Raw genomic sequence first — 11,620 nt, forward strand, 5'->3', positions numbered from 1 at the left:
GGGTCTGTCTCCCAGGTTTGTTGCTAAGGGTTTGGCTATTTGTTCGAAACTTTGGCCCTGGCTACAGCTCCACAGAGACTGATCCGTCTGTCAGCAACAGTCCTCAGCTGGACTCTTCATGGTTCAAAATGAAGCTGCCAAACTTTAAACTGCATAGTAAAAAAAAAAGTCAACTCATCTCTCCTGCTCCAACTCACACGCATTGGTTACCGGTAATTTATAAATTCTACCATATGTTCATAAAACTCTGAATAGTTTATCCCCACAATATAGAACTGATCTACCAATTCAAAATTATGAACCAAGGTCAGGTCATACTCACCAAATCAAAGAATACCAGGCTTTCTCTGTTTTTCCTGACCCACGTCCCCCAGTAGGTTCTGTCCCATTATTGATAGTTACCTCATCCAAGGAGGATATGTTTTCATTGCTGTATTTTTGTTGACTTGTCTATTTGTCTGTCTGCAGAATGCGATAAAACTACCGAACTGATTTTATTGGAACTTGGGTTGAGGTATGGTCACCGAAAAATAAAAATTCACTCAGTATCTACTCACCACTATGCCGATGGAGGGGTGGGTGAAGTGTATGAGTCCACAAAAAATGTGGGAGTCTCAGGGGTAAACAGTGTTGCAGCCAAATCCAATACAATTGAAGTAACTGGTGACCAATTTTTCAAACGTAAAAAAACAACAGAAAAGAAACAGAAAAAAATGAAATGCCTCCATACTGCTCCTGTGGTGTCATCCAAGTGTCCAGAAGCCCTGACATTCAAATTTGACTAGAAACGGCGTCATTTACACCATGTATTTAGCCTAAATGTCCACAACTGGGAGTAGCGATGCTAGCAGATGTAGCAATGCTAACGCACACCCTGCGCGTGTCCTTGGGTGAGAGCTTGTGTGCAGTGTGTGCATGCGAGCGTGAATGAGGTCAGCGGACATTTAGGCTAAAAACTGAAATTTGGTGCAGCTTGATTGATTGTGAGGGACTGTTGGGTCTTGGCAGAGGAACGTGCTTTATTGAGTGCCATTCTACTTTTAAATCTCTTATGTTACTTTTACTTCAGTCTGAGTTAGCCTCATGATTCAGCCATTGTCCACCACCATTTGTTCATATATTTCTTTTGTATTTGATATTTAATGTTTTTTACTGCATTTAAAGATGTAGTAATGTTTCATTCTGTTTCATTCTTGTGAAAACAGAAAAAGAAATTGTGCAAATGAAAACTGTTTTAATGTAAAGTCGGCCGAAATACTAAATACATGAATTGCAGTTTCTGCAGTTTCTGCAGTTTTCGATTACGTCCTGGATTTTGCACATTGACCATCAGCAGTCCAGCCATTTACAGTACCAGCTTTTGACCTTTGTTCTATTTGATGCTGTCCAGACTCATGTACCTCATAGTTCAGTACTTAAAGGGGACATAGCATGCCCATTTTACCACAAGTTGATATGGTTCCTTGGGGTCTTAATGAAATGTCTGTAACATACTGGTCAAAATACCACAAGGATCATTTAAAACAGCACCCTTTTTACCCTGTCTAAAACAGCCCTCAACAGAGTGACCTGTTTTGAGTGCCTGTTCCTTTAAATGCTAATGAGCCAGCTCCCCCCTCCCCCCTCTCCCCCCATGATTTTAAACGATATAAATGACATATTTTATATGATATAAATTATCAAATATGCATCCCATACTTTGTATTCCCCTTCAAGGCCATGTAGGGAGACTTCCAGTGTATTGTGACGACACAATACGCAGGAAGCTCATTCCAGTCACTCAAGCATGACGTTTCTGACTTAGAGGAACCATAACAAAACGCGCAAGTGTTTTTTTTCCAGAGTTTTGGGGTTGGTAGACATGCCAGATACCCACATTAATGTGTAGAAGCACTAACAAAGTGGAATTTGCATGCTATGTCCCCTTTAAGGTTTTACCCTCTTCTAGTGTGTGTAGTGTGGTAGAATAAGAATTGTTCAAATTGCCATGTATTTTTTTTTTCCTGGACAGTCACTAGCTCCTCTATTCCCACAGCTCTCCCACTGCAGCTCTGCTCTCTCTCAGGATTGTGTGCCAGGTTTTTGTCTAATAGCAATTAATTTGTCTCCTAAAGATAATCTGTGATAGCGCTGTCTGCTGGGAAAATATTACGTCTGTGTTGGACATAATACTGACTGAACTCTTGCAGTCAGGAGGGTAGTGTATTCTCTCTGGGGACAAATACAAAAGCAAATATATTTATAATGACTTGTCATTTTATATTGTATAATCCACCACATATTTTATTGTCTAGTGTCTAGTTTCGTGACGTGTGTAATAAAAGTCTGGCATCCCTCAATAAAAATGGATAATCAACCACAGTCTCTTTTGCATTTGTTATAGTGTGCAGGGAAATGAACATAGGGAACTTTTATGTAACAGCATGTAACAGTAATCACAGTGACCTTTCATGACGACAATGCAAATGACTCCCAGAGGACAGGTGGCTCAGTTAAGTACAAAGAGCTCAACCAGGACAACAGGGGATACAAAAAATGAGGGTGACCTCTGCTTGATCAATCTGGCAGCTCCGTACCTGAATTATTTGTCCTTCCACGCAGTTTGAGTCTCTGCCCTGTCTCTACATGCCACATAGCTCGTCCTGTCTATCTCATTCCCTCTTTTTCTTGCTGCTGTTAAAACGCAGACAGACAGCTGCACTTCAGCACCTCAGGCTTTAAACTCAAGTGTAAGGATGGTCTTTTTAACCCCCTATAAGTGAGCACCTCCTTTGACAATTGACACTGGAGCAGCGACAGCCTATGGAGGAGGTTTGAGAAACAGTGTGAATGGGACTATACACTGGGACTTCCAGAAGTTTCCAAAGCAGGTCCATGCAAGCTGCACTGACTCGCCCGAGCTCCAACACAATCAGGTGCTGCTTTCACAAATATGTATGCAGCGTGAGGTGGAAATAAGCACGTTTTTGTGTCTGAGGGGATGTTTTTGGGAGGACACAGAGTTTCATGGTGCACCAAAGGTAATGTGTATTAAAGCTTTTCCCTCAGAGTCCTAAGCCAGCTGGGATAGTCAAACACCTTTGGCCACAACAAGCTCCCTCATCCATCTTGCTTTCTGGCAACAGACACTTGGAACTGTGCATCCGTGCCTGCCCCATTAGTCTCAGGGAGTGACTTTTTCAAAGTTAGCATTCAAGCTGCTGTGTTTCCCCCGTGTGCATAGGCAGCTGAGTTCATACAGTACAAATGTTCCTCTTCCCTCCCCATTCTATCATGTTAGTGAAGCAGTGTGAAGGATAAGTGTGATTACACTAGGGGAAAGAAATTCGATTATTCATCCTGAATCATGTGTTTAGTTTTCCTGTGCTACTTGGAGCTGCTCAACAAGTTCACACAGGGTATGACACCACACGCACCATGTGTTTTACATGATCACCATCTAATTGAGAGATGGAAGACTTTGTGCCGGATAATTAGTAAAGCATTAATGTTCAGCCTCAACATCCAAAAGTGTGAGGCTAAGGTTTGCACAACATAGACAGTCGCAAAGCAACTGGGTAACACCGAGATTTTATACATTTTATTTTACTACACCTTTTTTTTTTTTATCACATTCTTAATAATAGAAAGCAAATCGATCATTCCTTTCATGGACCTTCTGCTGTAACCACATATATCAAGGACCTGTGGATACAGTGTGCAAGCTTACTTAAATCAGTGGATAAAGTAGGTGGGTCCAATCCATCTTGATAAAATATATTAGATTTATAGTATATTGTCTGTCCTGATATCAGTTTTTCACAGCCAAGGCAGACAAGTGTCCACTTGAACCGGAGTGTATTGTAAAAGGTTTGAACTCTATGTTCAAACCTGAACATAGAGTGTGTGTGGGTGTGTCATGGATGCATGGTCGTGTGCACACAGATTTATTGCACTTCATGTGCAGGCTTGTGTAGCTGCAAGTGTGTGTGGACACTTGTGGTATTATAGTGATTTGTGAATTTCACTCCCTTTTAAAACCTACAACCACAAAATGAGATGCATAACCATCCTCAGCTCCCTCAACACTATCCACCAAAGGGTAGCTATATGCGTGGCTGTTTACTTAATAAGAGCATGTTGTGGGTTGCCAGGTTGGACAAATGCCTGTATTTTGACACCTGGTTTGACACCTGTTCTGACTTTTCTTTTAGTTTATTAATAAAACCCCACTGATGCATAAACCAATAACTTGGACTATGCAGGGCCTCTGGACTACAGCTACTGCTTATATTCACATCTTGACACCAGATTATTGTAAAATCCCTTTATTAATGACTTAATGATGACAGCTTGATTTAAAGTGAGACACCATTCATCAATCTACCAGCTACAATATTTTTATAACTGCATTACAATTAAATAGAAACAGGCCACCATGTTATTACTTTGTTATCTGCACCAAGGAGGTTATGTTCGTTTGTTGGTTGGTGTGTATGTACACATTGTGGAGGGATGTGATATGGAGCCACAATTAAATTCCGGTGCGGATCTGAATCAGGGACGGAACCAGGATTTCTTTCCCCCTCTTTTCTTTAATGTTGTGAGTAAGGCCGTTTTGGGTTTTTTTACATTTTCACTGTTTTCTCAGGAATAAATTCATTGATCTTGATGCAACTGATAAGAGTGTGAAATTTGGTGCAGCTTGATTGAATTTAGGGGACTGTCAGGCCTTGGCAGAGGAATGCACTCTACTAAGTGTTATTCTAGTTATTATATTAAAACAGAGCATGTTGTTCCATCTTTTTGAAGCCCTATTAATGAATTTCCTTGCCAATTAATATATAACTACATTAAAGTTGTTTATTTATTTATTATTTAGGCCGCAGATTGCATATAAAACAACATTTGCATTCATTTGGAGGCGTGTTTCTGAACACGTAGTGGATGCAAACAATGGCACCTTTCACGGAACACAGACATACAGCATGAACAGCACCAGAGCATTGTTTATTCTAGGAACAATCACTGACTGAATACATGAGAAAGAAACAAGTGAATTGCAACAACTAATCACAAGGACAGGGTGAGGAAATGGATCAGAGGGGATGAATTGTGAAGTGATTTCATGACATTGTAAGTGTGAGTCTGTGGTTGGCTTTTGAACATCACTCATTGCAGCGATGGAGAACAGATACTTTATATTCCATTTTAAAGCATCTGTTTTTCGAGCAAGGATTTTCTTTATATAATCTTCCAGTCTCTGAAGTACCTAATGGAGAATAAGAGGCCGTCGTGATTGGTTGATCGTCATGGTAAATGTTCCTCGGTGTCCTGTTGGCTGGTAGCTGGCAGCCATCGTGATGCTCGCTGTTATAAGCATACAAACCAAGACTCTCCATAGCATCAAGCAATCGAAGTGTTAAGTCTCCATGGGCCCGTCCATGAAGCTGCTGCCATGTTTAACAGAATTCAATATGCAGGGATAAGGGTTTGCAGTTGGAGCCAGAGATTCTGTATTGGTTGGCTAATTGTAGGTGATGGTGTTTCCTGTTGTGGGAAGGGACAAGCTGGCTCGATTACAGTGCAGGGTCACTGTGGCCATGCTTAATAAGAAGCAGAATTAGATTCCTCACGTGTCTGGAAACGGAGCACATGAAGGAATCATACAACGCAGGGAGGAGGAGGAGGACGGGGGAAGGGTAAAATAAAACAGGTCAGTGCAAATTTTGGCATGAAGAGGAGAAGAAAAGCAAGGCATTGATCCCTTTATTGTTTCAGCTGAGGAGCGTCCGCAGCCAGGAAGCTGTAGACAAAAGCCCTGTGGTGGGGCTAAGCATCTACAATTATAGCACCATATCATAAACGAGGCAAGAACTGCACGCGCGGTTACACATGTCAGAAGAGATGAATACAGAGTAGCATCCATCCTCTGTCAGTTTTATGTCTCCGTGGTTATTGCAGGTATTATCACTGCTCTAGGAGGCAGTCAGTTGACGCCTGTTCTCACTCCATTGTGGTTAGAGAGGAGGGGCCGGCGTCCAGCAGCTCCCTTCCAACACACTCGAGGTGAGTCCGTGAACTCAGAACATGGTGCAGCCAAGGTGAAGACAGTCTATTCCAAGGAAAAGGCCCAGACTAATAATCTCAAAAGGCCAAATCTTTTCTCTTTCCATTGCCTTTTTGTTCAAGTCATGTTTGTCCTGGGCGTACACCCACGTCGGTTCAGGTTGAAGTCATTTTCAGAGTCATAGCTTTTATTTCGGTTTTGCCTGAATCAATGGGCCTGTTAGTCAGCAGATGTTCCACACACCATAACCTGAAACTCGCTCACTTTAAACACCAGAATAAATCTCAGACCAAAGAACTGATAAAAAGCCATATTTAGCTCTCAGTGTGGCACAACCAGGCAACACTTAGACGCCTCTCACTCTCCCTCTTTCTGTTCTCCCACTTTTCCCCCTGTGGAGTCCTCTTTAATCTCGTTCTCTCTTTACCTCCCACTTCCCATTTATTGCTTTCCAGATTTTTGTCAACATTTGAGCACTCGAGGACAGGCACTGCTGGATCCCAGAACAACAGCAACAGTCACATGAGGGCCTCAGCGTGAACTGTGGCCCAGGGCAGGACTGTAACTCAGATACAATGACCTCATGAAGCACAGGGGAGAAGGACTGTTCTCGGGCAAAACAATTCACTCGAGGTCACTAAGCAGGGAAATGATCTGAAAATAGCTTTAAATACATGAAAACTGGAGCTATATTTGACGCTGCTGTTAGCGATTACATATTGGTTCTATAATATACATCTCAGTTCAGTCCCTTTATATTTCATATATTGAAATATGACCTGGGTCAGTGTGAGGAAATTTTGGGACACTAATATGTATATTTAAGCAGAGTTCTGCTTTCTGCCCATGGATTGAAGGTTTGCTCTGCTGGTTGCTAAAAGCTTCCTACCATTTCAAACAGACTGTGAGTAATGGCAATATTTCCTAAATGAGCTCCAACATTACCATTTTGATATAATTTCTATTTGTTGCATTGAATCCTTGTGTCTGACACATCCTGATTTTATATTTTCTATGGCCCTCACCAATTACCCCCTATGATAAAGAGTGTAGGTATATGGTGTGTATCACTACAATCCTTCATCAGAAAATAAGTGAATGGCATACATTGTGTTGACAATGAACGAGGGGCTTCATATAAGATTAGAGGCATGATTTTTCATTTAAGGAAACTTGATTCAAGTTATGAATATTTCAAGTACTATTATTTTTGTTTTCTTCGCTTTTTATAAGCGATTGTTTTAGTTTTTACTTTAAATTAATGAAGGCTATCAGCAGATTGTCTTAGAATATGGAAGAAGAAATTGCGTGATTTTTGCAAAAAGACAAAATAAAGAAATGGCGAAGAAGTCATATTGCAATAAATCTCAAAAGCTAACTTTGTGGAACAGAGGTTAGCTTGGGCGCTCTCTAAAAAGCTTTTGACTTATTGCATCTCATTTGTTTAATCTGTACAAAAAGACACAGCTCAACTTACATTACTTACCAATATAAACTAACTGGAGAATAGCCCTCAGTAGATCTATACCTTCACTCATGCCCAACAAAAATCAATGAAGCTGCACCAAATAACTTAATGTCTTATTTTTGTTTCATCAAAATTTCTGCATTATTTCTAGATAAATTCACAAAAATGTTGCAATATTAAAGAAGGTGAAAAAATGTATTGATCTACCACCCTAACCAAATCTGCTCCAAAAGTAAATGGCATCTTCCTTGGCCTGTACGCCACCCTTCCACCAAGTTTACATGAGATTGGCTCAGTAGTGTTTGTGTAATCCTGGTGGAGATAGTAAGCTCCCAAGTTGTGGACCTATTCCTTTGGTTGACTCACTTTTCACATAAAATGATACCCAAACCAAAATCTATCCGTCAAGAATCAAACACTAAGACCCTGCACTTGGAATATGAGCATTTGATTCATTTATTAAACATGTTATATACAGTATGTCTACAGACGGACCGGCACAAGTTCTCCCAGTTCCTTTTTAAACCATTTACCTAATCAGTGGTCATCTCATCCCTCATGGTATGGAAGCATCTGTCGTTTGAGCTGAAGAAATGCTGCACTGCAGGAGGGTTGTACTTACATGTGCTGAGGCAGGTGTGTACAGTGTGGCAGGGATTCCACTCGCACAGGTATGATGCTGGAAAACTCTGATAATTACTGTCATCTTTATCCCAGGTAAGTATAGCTGTGGCTCGGCGGTCCTGGATCAGAGTGTTGCTCCATCGCTGGTGCACAGGGGCTTGTCCGTGGAAACAGGAAAGGCTTTCAGGAGCTGCGCTTTCACCGTAAAGCTGCTGCGATATGGTGGTTTATAAGCCTTTAACTGGTGTAATTTTAGCTTTAATGAGCACTTGAGGAGAGAGGTATGTTGAAAATTGGTAGTTTGTGCCAATAAAACATTAAAACGAAGCTTCTGGCAGCCCTCATTTTTCAAAGTGTCCGTCTTTGCTCCACTTGGAGGCTTTTCAAGTGTAATTCCTTTGCCATGGTGGCTGCAAATATACGGAGCAATATATTGGGGTGGTAGTCCTTGCGGTCCTCTAACTGAGGTTTTACATCCCTGAACATGCTTGTCGTTTAGCACCTTAAAAAACATCATACTGAGAACTGAAAGATGAACCCTGACATAAAATTATAAGAGGTATTTAGTGTATTTCAAGGCAATGCATTTCAAGCACAGATATCTTTGAAATAAAGGGATCAAGAAAACCTTCAAAACCCAATAATGAAAACAAGTCTGTTCTTGTTTGACTGTCACTGCCTTGTATTGAAGAAAATTGTACTTTCTTGATTCTTGTTGTCCTGGGTTTGTTCCCTCATGGTTGAATGCACTTATTGTAAGTCGCTTTGGATAAAAGTGTCAGCTAAATGAAATGTAATGTAATGTATTGAGTGTTCTTATATTCATTTTTTTACTTGTCTCTGCAATGTTTGAAATGGCTGTACCTCATTTAGAACACAACTGATCAATATGATTAAAAGAGAAGGAAGCACTATTGCCGAATTGATCTGAAAGACTAGAGTCAGTGAAGTACTGGCCTACTGTCACTGTTGGCTGAAATCCTCCAACTTATGAGCTTCTTAACAGCTGAGATAAGCCACAGTTGCTCTTTGTACCCCAGTGGATCAGATCAATGTTTTATAAGGCTGAGGGAGGCCAGAGAATTTGCTCGACCCACAGAGGACCATGTAATCCTTCATCTGCAGAGAATCCATGAAATCACTTACATTAGTTTTATGAGGTTTTTACACTGAGTGATAGTATCATGCTGTAATAGTGACTGGTCTTTATCAGTATCTACACCAGGGCCAACGCACAGTTGCACCATCTGGGGAAAGTCACCCCAGGCCTCCCCAGATGACCTCTCCAGGCGGCCTGGTTAAACATCCTGTCTACAAATGATGGGGCGGAGATGGTGTGGAAGCCAAGCTGGGGCTGTATAACAAGCTACCCTCCAGAGAGGCTTGGGTCATCCAGACAGGAAATGAAAGGGAAGATGGTTGTAAAACAGGTTCTGCTCATGACTCATCAAGAGACCTGGCACTCGGAGCAGAGCAGCCTGTAGCTAGTCCCTCGGCTCGTTCTGACCTCAACTGTAAAGTGCCATCACTTAAATCCAGACATAAGCTACTAGATGTTTATGTGTGAAACGTCAAAAGTGTCTATTAAAGTACCAGCTGGGCTGGTTTGTGTGACAACACATGGATAATACATTTCTGACAGTAACAACACTGTTTAACAGTCTCGTTACATCTAACAGTGCAAAGTTGGAATCATGGTTCTTGACTCTTGTAAACGTATCTGCAGGTCTATTCAGATATCATTACAGGAAACTCTTGGCAAGTCACTTGAAAATAGTCATCAATCTATCCATTATACTAATTTTTCCAATCCCAGCTGACATCGGGTGAGAGACGGGGGACACCATGGACAGGTCGCCAGTGTATCGCAGCGCTGATAGAGACAAAGAACCATTCACACCTCTGATCACTTTAGAGTCTCCAGTTAACCTAAGCTGCATGTCTTTGGACTTTGGGAGGAAGTACCAGCAGGAAACTGTCAGGTTCGATCCACAACCTCCTTATTGTGAGGCAACAGTATTAACATTACACAACTGTGCTTCCCAGAAACACTACAGAGTCACTGAACTCCTTTTTTAGTAGAAGCTAACCTCCCCCAACTGCCCGTTGGGCCAAGGTAATGTGTTTGGGAATAGTCTGTCAACTGAATGCAGCGAGGGTCTTCCAGTGAATATTACAGTGAATATAAGCCCAAAAAATATCAATTAGTAATAACTGCATTTAATTTAGTCTATTAGCTATAAAGTAACTGATTACTGCCCAACACTTGCTGAGGTTCGCTCATTGAGCCAACTCGCTCACTTTCCAAATCTCAACAAAGTGTCCTGCAGATCTGAGCATCAGGAAAGTCATTTGGTGATTAAAGTCCTGTCAGGACGCAGGTTCAGAATGTGACAAAGAGTAAACGTTAAACTTGAAATCCATGAAGTCAGTAAAAAAGAAGGCGCTTCACAAACGGGTTCCCACAAGCCGGAGCGTGTTCACCTCCACGCAACCTGCAGAAGTATGTTAATAAAGCTTTCTCTCCACCACTTTACCCGAGTTAAAGGTTCATACCAGTGACATTAGAGCATTTGACAGTGTCAAAGCTTCATAATATAACGTTTGTCATGTTTGTTACATCTTGTGTTGCTCTGGGCTCATTTCAAGTGGCTGCCAAAAATCTGCCAACCAGTGTCAACTTTGCATTAAAAGACATTTATTTTGAAGACATTTAGCATAGTGGGTTGACAGTTGTGGTTTAGAATGAAATGTCATATAAAAACTATTGGATGGATATAATCAGGGTGTGTCAGTGTGTCAGTGTGTCAGTGTGTGTGGGGCAGAGTTACCAATCAACCAGGCTCTAAATGAACCCTAGTCAGTGATTTTACAATATACAGCTTTCCAGCAGTTCTGCATGAATTGTGTTTTGAGCTGAGAGCAAAAAGCAGGTGTCTATGAAGATGTCCAAAAACCTATAATCATTGAATTTAAATTCCAGCCCAATTGTGAATCCACTGGAGTTTGGTTTTATGCCTTTTGGATATGAAACCGTTGGACACTAACTGGATGTGATGTGTGTTGAGGGTTGAACTCCGGTCCGGGGATTCTCTGTTGTTCCTATTTACTGGACGATGTGTCAGCACTGGGCTCAGGGCCTTTTCTTTCTTTTTTTTAAGGAAAACCTCCAGCTGGCCCTGTGTGTGGAATGACACCCAAGGATCCAAGCAGGGCCGGCTCACAGAAAAGAAAACAGCTGTCAGACAATGAATTACTGTTCTGTGACCAGACAAGTGCTTTTCGGAGGCCAGGATGAGGAAGCTGAGAGTGCGTGTGTATGACTGGGATTCTCTCATCTGCACATATGCACAAATATTGTATGTTTACCTTCTCATTTCCAGTAGCTCATGGAGTCACACATGTAGAGAAGGAAAAGTAAATTACACGTTTAGCCACTTTTTGATGTATTGACCATGCCTGTAGTATTTTATACTTCA

This window comes from Hippoglossus hippoglossus, chromosome 16 (genome assembly GCF_009819705.1).
Source record: "Hippoglossus hippoglossus isolate fHipHip1 chromosome 16, fHipHip1.pri, whole genome shotgun sequence".
Taxonomy (NCBI): domain Eukaryota; kingdom Metazoa; phylum Chordata; class Actinopteri; order Pleuronectiformes; family Pleuronectidae; genus Hippoglossus; species Hippoglossus hippoglossus.